General features: G+C 33.1%; 1 non-coding gene across 1 annotated transcript; it reads right to left on the bottom strand.

Moving 5' to 3' along the window:
- Nucleotides 1-16,168: 16,168 nt before the first annotated feature.
- LOC126010628 (U6 spliceosomal RNA) lies at nt 16,169-16,277 on the bottom strand. The gene has a single exon (XR_007496647.1). It is a non-coding gene; the product is annotated as a U6 spliceosomal RNA (small nuclear RNA).
- Nucleotides 16,278-16,530: the final 253 nt, after the last annotated feature.

Below are 16,530 nucleotides of genomic sequence, written 5' to 3'. Positions count from 1 at the left end.
TAGCTTACTATTTAGTGACCATACATCTGTTTGGTCCTGGTACCCTCCCTTTTTTCCCTCTCTATTTGAGATGTAGAACTAGATTGTTCAAGTTATGTGGTTTCGTCTGAAGAAAAGAAAAGCAATAAAATGGGGTAAAAATCAAATAAGCAGAAAATGGGTGGAGCCCTTCTAGAGGCTCTCAACCTCAGTTTGAGAGAGGAAAGGACAAAAGGAATTGAAACATCAGAACCATACAAAAAGAAATATCAAATAAAATATCCAGTGAGCACTACAGCAATAAAGACAAGCACCACATAATAGTTTCAGTCCTGATATAAAAACATTTCAGAGCACAAAAAGAAAGAAAAAGATAAAATAAAATAGGATAAAATTGGAGACATTAACTTCAGTATCTACACCAAAACAAAGTCAAAAAAATAAATAAATAGATAAATAAATAAAAGATATTATTTTGTGCCTTTTTTTCCTGTATAGGCACAGTAAATATTGGAGACATTAGAGAGGGAATTTCCTTGGCCTAAGAGATACAGGATTTCTCCACTATTGGAGTATACTGTCATGGGATTAACTATAGACTCCTTGCATGTTTATTTTCTAAGTAAAATTGTGACTTTAAGTTTTGGGTCATTGGTGAGTCAACTTTGTCCTTATCATATTACTCCTATTTCTGACTTATGCTAAAGCATTTTGATTCATTTTATTTAGAACTAGGTGCTTATATTGTACTGAAATTCTTGTTTAAAATCATATCAACTCTTGGATGATGGGGATCTAACTTGTGTTTGTCACAAACAAGTACCCGCTGTACTATCACACAGGCTACAAAAGGGCAGAACTTAAAAGTCATCATGAGAACTGACTTTGCATTGCATTAGTGGCCTGGAGTATGTGAAGTGAGTTAGCCATTCAACAGAGGTGCTGGGCTCCTAAGATGTTACTCCACTCCATACAGACTAGAGTTGACTGAGAGTACATTTTCAGGTTCCCCAGTGCAAAAATAGAAAGTATGTGGGGCCAGAATCTGGCTCCATGCAGAAGCCAGATAATTCTTCTCTATCTTTGATGAGAAATGTTTGCAGGTACAGAATTTCGGCCAACTGGCAATCCGGGCTCCTGGTAATTTACTGTACATTGAAAAACCCAACAAGTCAAGTTCTATGGGAACTTCTCTAGGAAGTGCCTTAAGACATTGCTGCTCCCTGTGACACCCTCCAGTTTCTCAGAATAGCCTATCTTATTGCTGCCTTATAGTATTTTCTTAGTTTACTCCCATTGGCCCCCCCTACACACCCAGACAGCAGAATACATCTAGCAGTACTTCTGGCTGAGCTCATCCTTTTTTTTAAGCAAATTCACAAGGAGCAAGACCAGAATCCTAACAATAGGACACCTGCAGTGCTCAAAGTGGAAAAGAAAACATAATAGCTCTCAATATAGCAATCATAACAAAGCCAAAAAAAAAAAAGACAGAAGAATGCCATAGTTAAACTGTCATACAAAAAGGGAAAATTTTGAAGAAAACCACAAGGAAAAACAAATTAAGCTACAGAATAGTATACGAATGATGGTGAATATCATATCCACCTATGCCAAACATACTAGCATGAAACATAGAAAGAAATAATAAAATCATTCTGGAATCCTCTTTAGTGGAATTATATTTCAAAGAAGAGAGTTAAATACAATCCAAGAAAAACACAATCTGAGGACAGCAGACATATTTGGCAAAGAAAACTGAGTATGTTTTGAGACAAAACAATGTGATATAGAAAGAAATTTAAATTTATTAATATAAATGTGAATGTTTGAGAAGATCAAAGGAAACAGTTTATGAGAATTAGTCTAGCATATGAATGCTTACAAGGACTAGTAGCATCCGTGTATTTAGTGATTGTAATCATACAGCATTTGTGCAAGTAAAATAAATAAAAGCAATTTCAGGGAGTAATTAAGGAAACTCTTTATGGAGTTCCTGTACTGCATTGGATGTTTTGTTGTGTTAGTTAAAGATAGATTTAGATTAGTTAAAAGATCAATATTATAAACTCTGGAAAGCCATTAGCTTTAAAAAATGTTTTTCAATTGATCCAATTAAAGAACATATAAAATGCAACAAACAAAATGCTCAGGTAAAACCTTACAAGAAGGGTCTGGAGAAATAAAGTACAGCAGGCCTGGAACTTGTTTTGCAAATAGCCAACCCAGGTTTGATCCCTGGTACCACATATAGTTGAAAGCCCATTAAGAGTGATTATTTGAGCACAGGACTTAAGAGTAATTTCTGAACACTGTTCTGTGTGGCTGCACAACTATACACAAAGCTGAAGAGAATATAACGGGGAAGAATAGGAAACACATTTAAACATATTTGTAAACAAGTGTATGTGTTTACATATATGTAAACACACCCATATTTATATATACACACATATATATTAGGGTCACACCTGGTGGCACTCAGCAGTTACTTCCATCTCTGACCTCAGAAATTACTCCAGGCAGGCTCAGGGGACCTTATGGAGTGCCAATACTTGAACCCGAGTCAGCCACATACAAGGAAAATGTGCTATTGCTCGGACACCAAGTTTATACTTTTTATTGGAAAAGTTAAAAAAGAGTGAATTTAATAAAAATATAAAATTTATTTAAATAAACTATAAAATCACATTAAATGTGAATACTTTCAATATTAAGAGAGATTTGCAGTGCTAATAAAATAAAGCAAAACCCAATGGTATGGTATAAAAAGTACATTATGTAAGTATAAAAAAACCACTGATATGTTAAAAGTAAAGAAAGAGATATATGTACCATGCTACATTTAATGAATTCTAAATACATAGTAAAATAAAAAATGCTATTAAATAACTGAGTACTGTATGATTTTATAGAAAAAGAAACTTAAAAATATGCTTGGTTGAAATTAACTATTGAATATGATCTTGCATGATGCAAGTAAATTAACTTCTGTAATATCTCTCTAGCCCTATTAGTAATTGTAATTTTTATAAGTAACTTGAGAAACTAGGAATATCAGGATAAAACTATGTATCTAAGGAAAATAATCCTTACTGTTGTACAAAACAATTTCACTAAAGGGGTAGGAGCATTTGGTCATTATGAAAGTTTCACCCAGAAAACTCAAGTACTTTGGAAACGGAACTTATGCAATTGAGTTTTCAGTTCTCAAGCCTGAACACTTTGGCTCTAACTACAAATGTATTCTTTTGGGTCTCTCTAATTTGCCAGAGAAAGATCTGGAAATTCTCAGTTGCAATAATTGAGAAAGTCAAATCCTTATGACACATAGTTTTATGTTTTCTTTGAAGATCAATAAATAGAAGCATAAATATTTGTCAATATTGGTTTATTAGAGGTGGTAAATGCTTCAAAGATATAGTCACTGGAATCTAAGAGTGGTTTGAGTGTTGGGCAAGCTTTGGTATTTCTTTGTCTTTTTTTTTCTATAAAACTAAACAATTTAGAAATAAATAACAATTTTTAAAGAAACTGACAAAATTTGAACCAAAGTAAATGAATGCCTATGCCAGTCATATAATTTTAGAAGTTGAAATATTAACGTAGTATAAAATATATTTATCCATATACTATATATTTAATATGATAACATTCTATGATTTACATAGCTTCAGTTTGAGAAATATTAATATTCAAAACAAATTCTTAGTAAAGAGACTGAAGTAACATTTTACATAAACATTGTTTTTTATCATTGTGAGAATATTTATAATTCTTTATTTTGTTATATTTTTAAATATTTTTATTTGGGTGGGGTCAGGGGACAAACTAGTTGTGCACAGATCCTTGATCACTCCTGTCAGTGCTTGGGGGACTATATATGGTACTTGGAATCAAAGCTGGCTATGTTTCATGCAAGGCAAGCACTTTACTCTTGTACTCTTTCCTGTTCCATAAATGTTATACTTCAGTTGTGATATAACAGGTGATTAAAAATTGTCATTGGGATATTTTTAAATGGTCGAGATACCAAACTTTAAACAGTAATTTTTTTTTTTTTTTTGGTTTTTGGGCCACACCCGGCGATGCTCAGGGGTTACTTACTCCTGGCTGTCTGCTCAGGAATAGCTCCTGGCAGTCACGGGGGACCAAATGGGACACTGGGATTCGAACCAACCACCTTTGGTCCTGGATTGGCTGCTTGCAAGGCAAACGCCGCTGTGCTATCTCTCTGGGCCCTTAAACAGTAATTTTTAAGGAAATAAAATTGAGTTCAATTGTCAGTTTTTATAAATCTAAATATCAAATACATCAGTTATTTCTATTGAAAACAATTTTACTGCAGTGACAATTTTAATAAAATATAAGCTGAGAAAACATTTATAGAAACATAAGTCGGTTTATGAATAGAGAATGGTTAAAAGTATTATTTTGTTGACATTTTTGTGTTACTTGGAAGCTTATTAAAAACAAAATTGTTTTGAAAAATCATTCACAATTCTGGGCTTATGTAAACTGACAATTTAAGCACTTTAAAAATAAAGTGGATTTAAAAGAAGAACCTAACTCCTCTCATCCTGCTTAATTAAGTGGATTTTATTATATCCTTGTGTGACAAACCTGTGAGGTAATTGAGCCTGGAAAACCATCTGAAGTACTAATGCACTAGAGACTAGATTACTTTTGGCACTAACAATCCAATGTGTCAAAAAACAAAAACAAAACTAACCAAAAATCCACTAAACCCCTTGGTTGTGAAATTCTAATTGTATGTTTTTCACACCAATAAGTAACTTTTATTAAATATGATGCATCTGTTCCCTGAGCTATGGCTTTAGTAAACAGAGCCAAACCCAAATTTGTTTTTCCATCAGTGGGAGATTCATTGCTATTGTTCTACTTATGAAACGGGTCGGTAACCATTTATGCAATTGTTATGTTTATCTAAATTGGGAATAAGAATCCTAAGAAAACGAGTATTAAAGTGAGATTTATTTATGATGTTCTCCATGATCAGACCCTTGCAAAAACTTTTCTATGTCTCTAAATCTTTATACTGACTTTTGTCATTCACATTCACTCAGTCTAGGATATTTTCCAGAGTACTTGGAATTCCCTACCTTTTCCCAAAGGATATATGCATAAAAATGACACTATTTTAGCTTTTTCCATATTTAGTTTATTCCATTTATGTATATATATATATTCATGCATGCATATATTTATATATAGTCCTCAACTGTGCTTGCAATCTCTTACACTTACCTACACCTTCCCATTATGAACCAAGGAAGAATATAAGTAAAGCAACCAGGCTGACATATATGTTTCTTTATTATTTTTAAATAGGCATCAAACTCACTTCCCTTTTTTAAAAAATGATGTTTTAAATGTGAAAATAGCAAATAGAAACAAACAGAAGCCTAGATATATTCACCACCTCTCAAAATTGCTGCCTTAAAGAGATTATGTACAAATATAGAGATTTGTTTGGAGGGCAGATCAATTTTTATTGGGTAACTGGTGGTCTGTGATATTTTGCATGCCCTGTTACAGCTCTTGCTCCTTTTCCTATTTGCAATGCTGTTTGTTTGCAAGCAGCTTCAGGAAAGGAAGGTAGTATCTTCTCCCAGTGCAGAGGTCAGATTTGTTTACTGACCAGCACAAATAAATAGTTGATGTCTGCAGGATGGTTTAACTAAGGTTACTGGGCTCCTGGAAACAGCAGGGGTTTTCTAAGCTAAGCAATGTCATGAACCCACTGTTTGTAGGGGCTAAGGGGCAAAGGGAGCCAAAGTACCCCTTATACCTAAAGCTCATAATATTTCACTCTTTGTTTACTTCTTCATCATAGACTAGTATTTCTTGGTAAACAACTAACAAGGATCTTAACTTCAAAGTCCAAAATAGAACTCATTTTGGTTTTCACAAATTATATCTCTTTTTATATTGCCTATTCCAGAGACATTAACTGAGCCAAAACTTTTTAGCAACCAGCCACAACTTCTAATCAATCTGTGACTTGTTCTTGCCATGTTCTCAAACCACTTCTCTACTTCACTTCTAGTATTTTTCTCCTGACATCATTTATTGAACTACAGAAAATTTTCTTTTTCAGAAAGGAGAGCTGATTATATCAATTCTTAAAATAAACCTTTTTAGTTCCTTCTAAGTGACCTTAGGTCATATGAAAATACTTAATCTCGCCTTCTAATTTTGCTATTTATATCTGTTTTGTACAGATAATCTTACCTTGTATTATACTTTTGCACTCTGTACCCAAGTTGTACAAATCTTTGAATGGCTTTTATGTATTTTACTTTACTATAGATCAGTTGGCCTTTTATTCCCTTAATCTGGGTGGGTTATATCTTTTTCTAGTCTGTACATGCCTAAAATGGACACAGACAATATTTAACCATGATGAAAACTTTCTGTTCACCAAGAAATTTAAATGGGTAATTTCAACATGACCTAAGCGTAACATTTCTAGAATTAATATCCTGCAATTTTCTTTAGAAATCAATTTCTTCAAAAGAAGCTTCATGTTATGATATAGAAAAGTTTTAAATGCAAACGAAATTAAGCTGGTAGAACAGCATTTTTATGGATATAAGAGATGTTTATATTATGAGTTGATAGCAATTAATGTACAATTAAGTTTGAATGATATTTGCTCATGAGAAATGAGAAATTATATAAATCTACTTGTAATAAAATATATCAGAATAAGGTGTTATTACTTAAGGATGTTGGGGCAGTGATACTGTGTTCATACACTATGCCCAGGTTCTTATATTTTCAGAAATGGAAATAGTGAGTAATAAAGATGGATTAGATAGAAGAAAAGTACCACATTTTTTTTATCCATTCATCTGTTGAAGCAGCTTGGTTGTTTCTAGATTCTGGCTATTGTAAAAAGTACTACAATGAATATAGGTTTGAGGAAGGCATTTTTGTATTGTATTTTTGTTCCTAGGGTATAATCCTAGAAATGTTATATCTGAGTCATATGGGAGCTCAATGTCCAGTTTGTTTGTTTTTGTGGTTTTTGTTTTGTTTTGTTTTGTTTTGGTTTGGTTTTTGGCCACACCTGATGATGCTCAGGGTTACTTCTGACTACATGCTCAGAAATAGCTCCTGGTTTAGGGGACTATATAGGATGCCAGAGGATCAAACTGCGGTCCTTCCTAGGCTAGCACAGTCAAGGCAGACGCCTTACTGCCTGCGCCAGTGCTCCAGCTCCATATTGTTTTCCATAAAGGATGAACTAGACATCATTTCCACCAGCAGTGAATGAGAGTTTCTTTCTCCCCACATCCCCACCAACACTGATTTTTCTTGTTCTTTGGGATGTGTGCCAGTCTCTGTGAAGTGAGATGGTACCTTATCATTGTTTTGATTTGCATCTCTCTGATGATTAGTGATCTGGAGCATGTTTTCATGAGCCTTTTGTCCATTTGTATTTCTTCTTTGTCAAGGATTCTACTCTTTCCTCTTCCCATTTCTGATTTGGGTTAGATGTTTTTTTACTTGTTAAGAAACTGGTACACATATACAATGGAATATTGTGCAGCCATCAGGAGAGATGAAGTCATGAAATTTTCCTATATATGAATGTAGATGAAATCTCTTATGCTGAGCAAAATAAGTCAGAGGGAGAGAGAGATATACACAGAATAGTCTCACTATTTAAATGTCTTTAATAAATTTAAATAAAATAAAAATAATTTAAATAAAAATTAAAGACATTATTTTATAATTCTCAAAGACCATGGAGATGAGGACTGGAAGGACCTGCTCATGATATTAAGCTCACGACAAAATGTGGTGAGTGAAGTTAGAGAAATAACTACACTAACAACTATCATGACTATCTTAATGAGTGAGAGAAGTAGAATGCCTGTCTCAAATACAAGCAGGGGTGGGAGAAGAGGGAAATGGAAGGCATTGGTACACTGATGGAAAGAATGTTGCACTGGTGAAGGAGGGTGTTCTGTTTATGACTGGAACCCAATTACAGTTATGCTTGAATCATGGTGCTTAAATAAAGATGGTATCTGAGGAAAACAAAAAGAAAGTAGAAATGTTTACTGGAAAGCAAGTAGATTAGAAAATCTTAGCAGGGAAGGAAGTAAATAGAGGATTAAGTTTATTATGTCTCCGCATGTATATGTCTGTGTGTTTATTGAAAAACCTCAGTCTTTGTTTTACTTATCAAAATATGAAAGTATTCTTGTTAGTTTTCCAAAGATATCTTGTTAATTTGGGACCTATTTCTATTGCAAAGTTAAAGTTGATGTTTCATGTTCCCATTAGGCCGATGAGGACCATCTATTTAAGAAATTTATGGTTACATTTTGTTATAAACACAGATATTACCATCATTATATATTAGTCTTTGTGAGCCCAAAGTCTTGGTATGAATTTTCTTGGAAAACAAAAAACTACCGAGTTTCAGAAAAAACGTGAATTGAGGAAATTGCAAGAATATATAAAATGCAGAATAAAGTTAACAAGAAAATAAAAAGTAGAAGTAAGTCAATTAAAATGGAACCAGATGTATCAGTGGGCAAGGGGAAACTAAAGCTTCCTCCTTCAAAAGCTGTATGTACACCTTTATTTGAAATAAGGCACAGAGACTTTTTCATGTGTTATTCAATTCTGATAATATGATTAGCTATTCTACAAATGTTGTAACTTGAATGTAGATAGAATTAACTTGCCTGGTTTTGAAACAGGTAAGTATTGCATTAATACTGGTCTTCATGTTGCAGAGTAAATCTCTTTGCTTAACAGTTTCAATTAACTGCATTCTATTAATGGAGCAAATAAAAGGTTATAGAGCCCTCTTTTAAGCAGTTTTCTAATTCTAATTTCTAATTTTCTAATCCTAATTCTAATATCAATTGTTATATGGTCTTTATATTATTATGCATCATTACATAAGTAATAATATCTGCAAGCAAATTTTTTAATTGAAAGAACAATAAGACTATTGTGAAATGTTTAGCAACACTGCTCACCATAAAACTAAATTAGGGCTTATATTTTCAATGTTATTTTATCAAAAACTCACCTCCAGAGTGTGAGGCATTTCTTAACAATACCTGCATTGCCCTATGGTGAGTTCTTTCGTGATTTTTCTGAATGCTCTTTGAAACTGAAATTGTCACTATAACAGCAATCTATTTATATTGAAGCAGAAACCAAATTATGCAGGGGAATTCATTGAGAGGGAACCTAATTATTTTGAGAACATCCACCTGGTAAGTATGAGGCTTTGTTATGTTATTGAATGTGTTAATCCTCAAGGATGAAGGTACTATCTTGATACTAGAAATATTGCAACTAGATGATTGGAATTAATTTTTATTTTGAAAAACTCATAAGGAACTTTCTTGCCAAAAGCAGTACTTGCAAAATTGAATTAAAATGTGTCCCAAGAATCAAATCAGCACTACATGAATTAAATTACATCATAAGCTGTTATAAAAATGAAATTTACTACATTAATATTTATTAAGAAGAATATATATTCTATGAAATAATATATACTACCAATGACAGTAAAGATCAGGGCCTTGAGGAAATAAAACACTAACCGTAGAACAATCTGTCTACCTAAAAATATTTTTATTTGCATTTTGGAAACACCTATTCTCCTGATTCTTTGCTTTCTCATATATAGAATTTATATCATTATACTTGCTATAACAAAGCATAGTTATGAGAATCAATAAGCTAATACATATGAAGCTATAAAAATGATTAAAATGTAGCAAAATTTATTAAAATAGCTAGTTTCATTTGCTGGATAGCATGCTATATATTAACATAATTGCATATTATGAGAAAATTGACATACAACAAAGTCAAGTCCACAAGAATATAATACATTTTATTATTTAGTGTATAAAGTACATTATGAGGTAAGATTTCAATTTAAAATATTACCCTGAAACTTTCTAAATAGCTTGGCATTGCTTTTCAATTATTAACACCATTGATAATATGTTAAATAATCTTGTAATTATAAATTAACTTAATATGAAAATATTTTTAATTCTTGTTACTAATCTAGTAACCAAATATAAGAGCATTTATGTTTTAATTTTAAAAATTTTTTTAAATTTTTTGATATTGGGCCACACCCATTGATGCTCAGGAGTTACTGCTGGCTATGCACTCAGAAATCGTTCCTGGTTTGGGGGATCATATGGGACCCCGGAAGATCTAACCCAGGTCTGTCCTGGGTCAGCCAAGTACAAAGCAAATGCCCTACCACTGTGCCATCACTCTGACCCCAATTTATGTTTTAACTTTTAAAATTTTATTATAATTTCATTTAATATAAAAGTCTTAAAAGTTTTCTTTTTTATTTCTATGTACTTGACTCATCCTAGCTATATTTGCGTTGTAATATTAGTTTTGTAAACCGTCTGTTTAAATAGCTTTTTCTCTAACTAAATTATTGCATGTGTACAAGGAAATAAGTATTTTTGCTTACTTTAGAAACATATTCACTATAACATTTCTTGAGAACAATTAAAACTTTCCTGTCAAAAGTGTTTTAATTGAATCTATTATTTAGCATTGGTTCATTTACTATACTCAAAAAGTTGCTTATTGTTACCTTCTTTTACTAACTTAAAAATTTTATTAGTGAATAAATTTAATTTTAAGGGCTGGTTGATTTACATAAGATGCACTATATAATTAATTGAGAATAATTTAAGATGATAGTGATAAGTATGGAGTTTGAACACTGAATGCCTGAAATCATATTACATTTTAAAAGTCATGATTTCTAAAAAGTAAATAATAATACAGCAAATAAATAATATAATATAGATAAAATTGTGTGACTTAGGAAGTCCATATAATAAATGAGTCTTCTAACTATATTTAATAGAAATATCAAATAATATAATTGCATGAATAATAAAGTATCAACAGTTCTGTCTCAATTTAATCAAATAATTTATACTGTCTTCTAGATTTTACTTCTAGAACATTTTTCTTATTATTTAATTAAAATATGACTTCCATGGACAAAATTTTTAAATGTCTTTTAGTAATATAATAGTTATGAAGTAATAAAGGTAATTCTACTTAGTAGATAATATCTTGTTTTCAACAAGATATTTTTATTTAGTTGTATGATTGTCATTCATTTAGTTGTGTAGTTGTCATTTATTTAGATATATAATAAATATAAAATTATGATTTCCTTGACTTTATGTGATAGCAGTATAATGCTTAATGTTTGTATTCATTGTAATTTTGAATAATTTCCTTTTAAAACATGTAAGTATAACATGTAACTATAACATAATATTCACAATTTGGACAAATAATAAAGGTTTATTGTCCAATTTGTTTGTTCAGTTCTACATGGTACTTGCCTTCTCTCTATCTTTCTTACCAGTGCAGTATTTATTCTAACCAAACCTATATCTTCACCATGTCCAGCTTTATGAAATTCCTAAACCAATGCTAGTTATTCTGAGTTTATTGGAACATCATTTTTTATTTGAAGTAAGAGATAGAAAACAGGGGCTGTAGAGCTGGTGCTAGAGGTAAGCTGACTGCCTTGCAAGCGCTAGCCAAGGAAGGACCGCGGTTTGATCCCCCAGCATCCCATATGGTCCCACCCAAGCCAAGGGCAATTTCTGAGTGCTTAGCCAGGAGTAACCACTGAGCATCAAACGGGTGTGCCCCCCCCCCAAAAAAAAAGAGATAGAAAACAATTTATTTCACAGAAATACTCCAAGTCATTGCGAAGCTATTGACAGTTTTAATTTAAATATGGTGCTCTCTCAGGGAATTGGTCACCTGAGGACAAGGGGAAAGGGTATAGCCAGTTGAGGTAGTCAGAATGTATATTATGTTTTTATGAATTGTTTTAATATGGGCACAGTGTAGTGAATCCAATTACAACTAGCTACTGTAGAGGTTTTCCACAAGTGACAATAATCATAATAGATAAAAATGTAAAAAATGTAAAAATCAAAAAGGAGAAGTCATCCAGACACAAAATGATACTTGTTATTAGAGAGCTATGCCTCCCCCAAATAGGTTCAATGCTGGAGTACCACTATCCTTTTATTTTTTAAATGACAATATCTTGGGACCATAAGCATGCACAATTAAATAGGAATTAAGTAGGAAATTTTACATGGCTGGGACTTTCTATTCTGTGACTCAATAATTATGACAGGGCAGAACTAAGCTTTCAAAAAAAAAAAAAAGCTTAGACATTTCTTGAAGCCAAAGGTAACACAAATGCTCTAGTGAGAAAAACCACTGCCATCTGCTCAGGCAACACAGTAGGCCTTTCCAAATGGTGCTTCTACAAAACTGGCATTTATAACCTTCTGTTTTCAGGCTGTTCCAGGTGGTGACATAGGGCCTTGGTTTGGCTTTTGTTCTTATAAAGAAAACTGGGGTAGCAGAAATCATTAGGATTTGTTTGGAGACTCAATCTGTTGGGCAGGGGAAGAAAATTTCAGGGTTTGTGAAGACCTTTCTTTGGCTTCCTGCTTACCTTATGCTACCCAGAACCATGGACAGCTGAAGTATAATGCATGCATGGAAAGGGTCCCTGGTACTGAATCTCAATAGATTAGAGGGGGATAATAAATCTGCACATAGTCAGAACATAATAAAACAGAGCACTAATAGAGCTAGGTATTTATTTTGATTAATTTGGGGGTGGTCTTGCAAGGAATGCAAGGGACCAGAGGACACCAGGGAAAGCTTGTCCTGCTGTGCAGGTTGGCCGTTCAAGAATAAGGTCATGGGATGTGGTGTTGCTTGAGCCAGCAGGGTTTATAGCAAAAAACAATAACAAAAAAAAATCTATCTGGGCCTGGAGAGATAGTACAGCGGTGTTTGCCTTGCAAGCAGCCGATCCAGGACCAAAGGTGGTTGGTTCGAATCCCGGTGTCCCATATGGTCCCCTGTGCCTGCCAGGAGCTATTTCTGAGCAGATAGCCAGGAGTAACCCCTGAGCACCGCCGGGTGTGGCCCAAAAACCAAAAACCAAATAAACAAACAAAAATCTATCTGTATATTTCAACATTTACTCTTTAATTTTATAAATGTGGAACTGCAATAATTCATTTCTGAGGAGCCCACCCTGTTTTAATAAGTCAGTATATAGAGATGATATAGGTAGCTCCAGTCAGTGACCGACCGATACCTGCAAAAAGCACCAGAGAATTCCAGTGGGAGATTGAGTCAAAGAAAATTGCATGGAAGAGAGAAATAAACTATTTCTTGCTCACTGAAATCAAGTTAAACTTAGTAATATAAACTTTACAGTCTTCCGAAGTTTCTCTATAATTTATATCTGATGGATGATATCTCATGTTACATTTTCAATTGGTGATTTTTATTGGTAAAATTTTCTGTGAATTATTTGTTTGTTTGAGGGCCACATCAGGTGGTACTCCTGGCTTAAAGCTCAGTAATCACTCGTGGAAGAGTTGGAGGACATTCTGGAGTGCTCAGGATTGGCCCTCTAAGTGCTTACAAAGCAAGTGCCCTATTCACTGTACTGCAGCTCTGGCTCTGAGTGAAATTTTTAATGCTTAATTATCAATGTTTATTTTCTTTGTAGAATATAATGTATTTATAATCTATTCAAAGGCAAGCAGAGAATATTCATAAATATAAAAATTATAAAATTATTTTTCAAAAATAAAATGCTTTTTACCAAGTAGTTTATTTGACTTAAATTTTCTATTATTATAATCTTTTATTTGTACCATATCAAGTACATAATAAATTATTCCATATATCTAATATATCATAAATATCTAACCCTCTTAATTTTTGTATTCATTAGTTTTTTTTTTTTTTTTTTTTTTTTTTGGGTCACACCCGGCAGTGCTCAGGGGTTATTCCTGGCTCCATGCTCAGAAATTGCTCCTGGCAGGCACGGGGGACCATATGGGACGCCGGGATTCGAACCGATGACCTTCTGCATGAAAGGCAAACGCCTTACCTCCATGCTATCTCTCCGGCCCCTGTATTCATTAGTTTTTAACATAGTAGAAACAGGAAAGTTTTAATAAAAACAATTTTTGTTTGAATTTATCTTACTGTTAGGTGTGTAAAATTTCTTTTTTATATATATTTTATTTAAACACTTTGATTACATATATGATTGTGCTTGGGTTTCAGTCATATAAAGAACACCACCATCACCAGTGCAACATTTCCATCACCAATGTCCCAAATCTTCCTGCTCCCCACCCAACCCCTGCCTGTACTCTAGACAGGCTTTCTATTTCCCTCGTACATTCTCATTATTAGGAAAGTTCAAAATGTAGTTATTTCTCTAACTAAACTCATCACTCTTTGTGGTGAGCTTTATGAGGTGAGCTGTAACTTCCAGCTCTTGTCTCTTTTGTGTCTGAAAATTATTATTGCAAGAATGTCTTTCATTTTTTTAGATGTGTAAACTTTCTCGTATTCCATGTAGCTTTGAGGTCAGAGATTTGAACTTTATCTGAAAAAGGAAGATTTAATCAGTCTTTTAAAATGCATAATACCTCCTAGAATCAATAGGTAAACTAATAAATATCAATATACTACTAATATTTTAATGTTTAAATGTTACTCTTATTCTGATAATTATATCTGATAATTACATTGTATTATTTATATTTTTAATATTTGGAATTAAGATAGCAGCAGCATCTTGAAATATTTAGTACTGGTTTTAAAGAAATCAATATTTAACTTCTTATAAATACTATATTTCTATTCCAAAATAATATTACTCCTTGGTATAAAGAACAAGTTACTTCTTTTGTATAATTTATACTGCTCATTGTTTAAGCCTATGTGTTACTGTAATTATGTGATGGAAATAATAGGCTTAGTATAATGTAAATAACAAATTTTCTTCACATTTCTGAAATATAAGAATTCATGACCTACATGTTTGCTTACTTGTATTTTGGTGAGAGCCCCATTTTTGGTTCCTAGTAGTTTACTCATATTGGGGGCTCTGGAATCTCTTTTATTTATTTATTATTTATTCATTCGTTTATTTATTTATTTTGATTTTTGGGCCACATCCAGTGACTCTCAGGGGTTACTCCTGGCTATGCGCTCAGAAATCGCTCCTGGCTTGGGGAACCATATGGGACTCCAGGGGATCGAACCACTGTCCGTCCTGGGTCAGTCACGTGTAAGGCAAACACCCTATCGCTCTGCCATCTCTCTGGCCCCTAGAAAGGACTTGGTTTCATTCATGAGGATTCAAACTTTATGACCTAAATATATTGGGATAGATATAACCTACCACTACCAACTGTTTTTGCATTAGGATTTCAAAATATAAATTTTGAAAAATGAGCACTCAGAGGAGAGATAGCAAATAACGTTCTGTACTGTGACAATATGGTGAAACCACCAATCCTACGCAATGTGTTTTAGATCATTTGATCAAAAAGAAAAGAAGAAAACAAATGACAAAGGAGAATCAACTAACTATTGTCTTGTAGAATTATCATGGCATCCTTGCCTTAATAATAAACTATCAGAATATGTTACTTAATATTGCGTCATCAATTAATTGATTCACGTATATTATTTTATTACGTCTAAGAAATGAGTTTCTCAACTATCAATATATGACTTTAAATTTTGTTGGCTGCATGTATCAGTGAAAAGGAGACTATTTTTAATTTCTTGCACATTTGCTCTAGACCTTATTTTATTTTTTAGTTATCACAACATTGTTCTCACATTCCTTGAAATATCTTTTTTTTTTTTTGGTTTTTGGGCCACACCCTGTGACGCTCAGGGGTTACTCCTGGCTATGCGCTCAGAAGTTGCTCCTGGCTTCTTGGGGGACCATATGGGACGCCGGGGGATCGAACCGCGGTCCATCCTAGGCTAGCGCAGGCAAGGCAGGCACCTTACCTCCAGCGCCACCGCCCGGCCCCGAAATATCTTTTTATATCAGCAATTAGATCTTTGTGTTTTCAACTTGTTGATTCTAAATATTTGTGTTAGAGTAGATTTCAAAACTTAATCTTTTCATAAATATTAACCAATGAAGAATGAAATACTGTAACTAAATATAAAATAATAATAATATTTTGTGCTTAGAACTTAAAACCTTCATTTGATTAGTCGAAATTATGAGTTCAAATGCATTTTTAAAAAAATGGAACACTTTATGAATTTGTGTGTCATCCTTGTGCAGGGGCCATGCTAATCTTCTCTGTATTGTTCCAACTTATATATATATGTGCTGTTGAAGAGAGCACTCAAATGCCAAGTTTTTATAAAATCTTTTCATGAGCTTTTAATGAAGTGTGTGTGTGTGTGTGTGTGTGTGTGTGTATGTGTGTCAATTGGTGTCTGAATAGATGCTACTTTCCTTTAATGTCAGGTTTGTTTCATCCTTTAACTTGGTTTTCGTGATATAGACATATCTTTGTGCCTAGCACAATAAAATATTTTGTTGCACTTGTTTAAATTGAACCATCAGTTTTATTCATATAGTTTATTAATTTATAT

The sequence above is a fragment of the Suncus etruscus genome, chromosome 5 (genome assembly GCF_024139225.1).
Source record: "Suncus etruscus isolate mSunEtr1 chromosome 5, mSunEtr1.pri.cur, whole genome shotgun sequence".
NCBI classification, from domain to species: domain Eukaryota; kingdom Metazoa; phylum Chordata; class Mammalia; order Eulipotyphla; family Soricidae; genus Suncus; species Suncus etruscus.
Note: the sequence above shows the minus strand (reverse complement) of the source record. Positions and strands in the feature narration are given on the sequence as shown.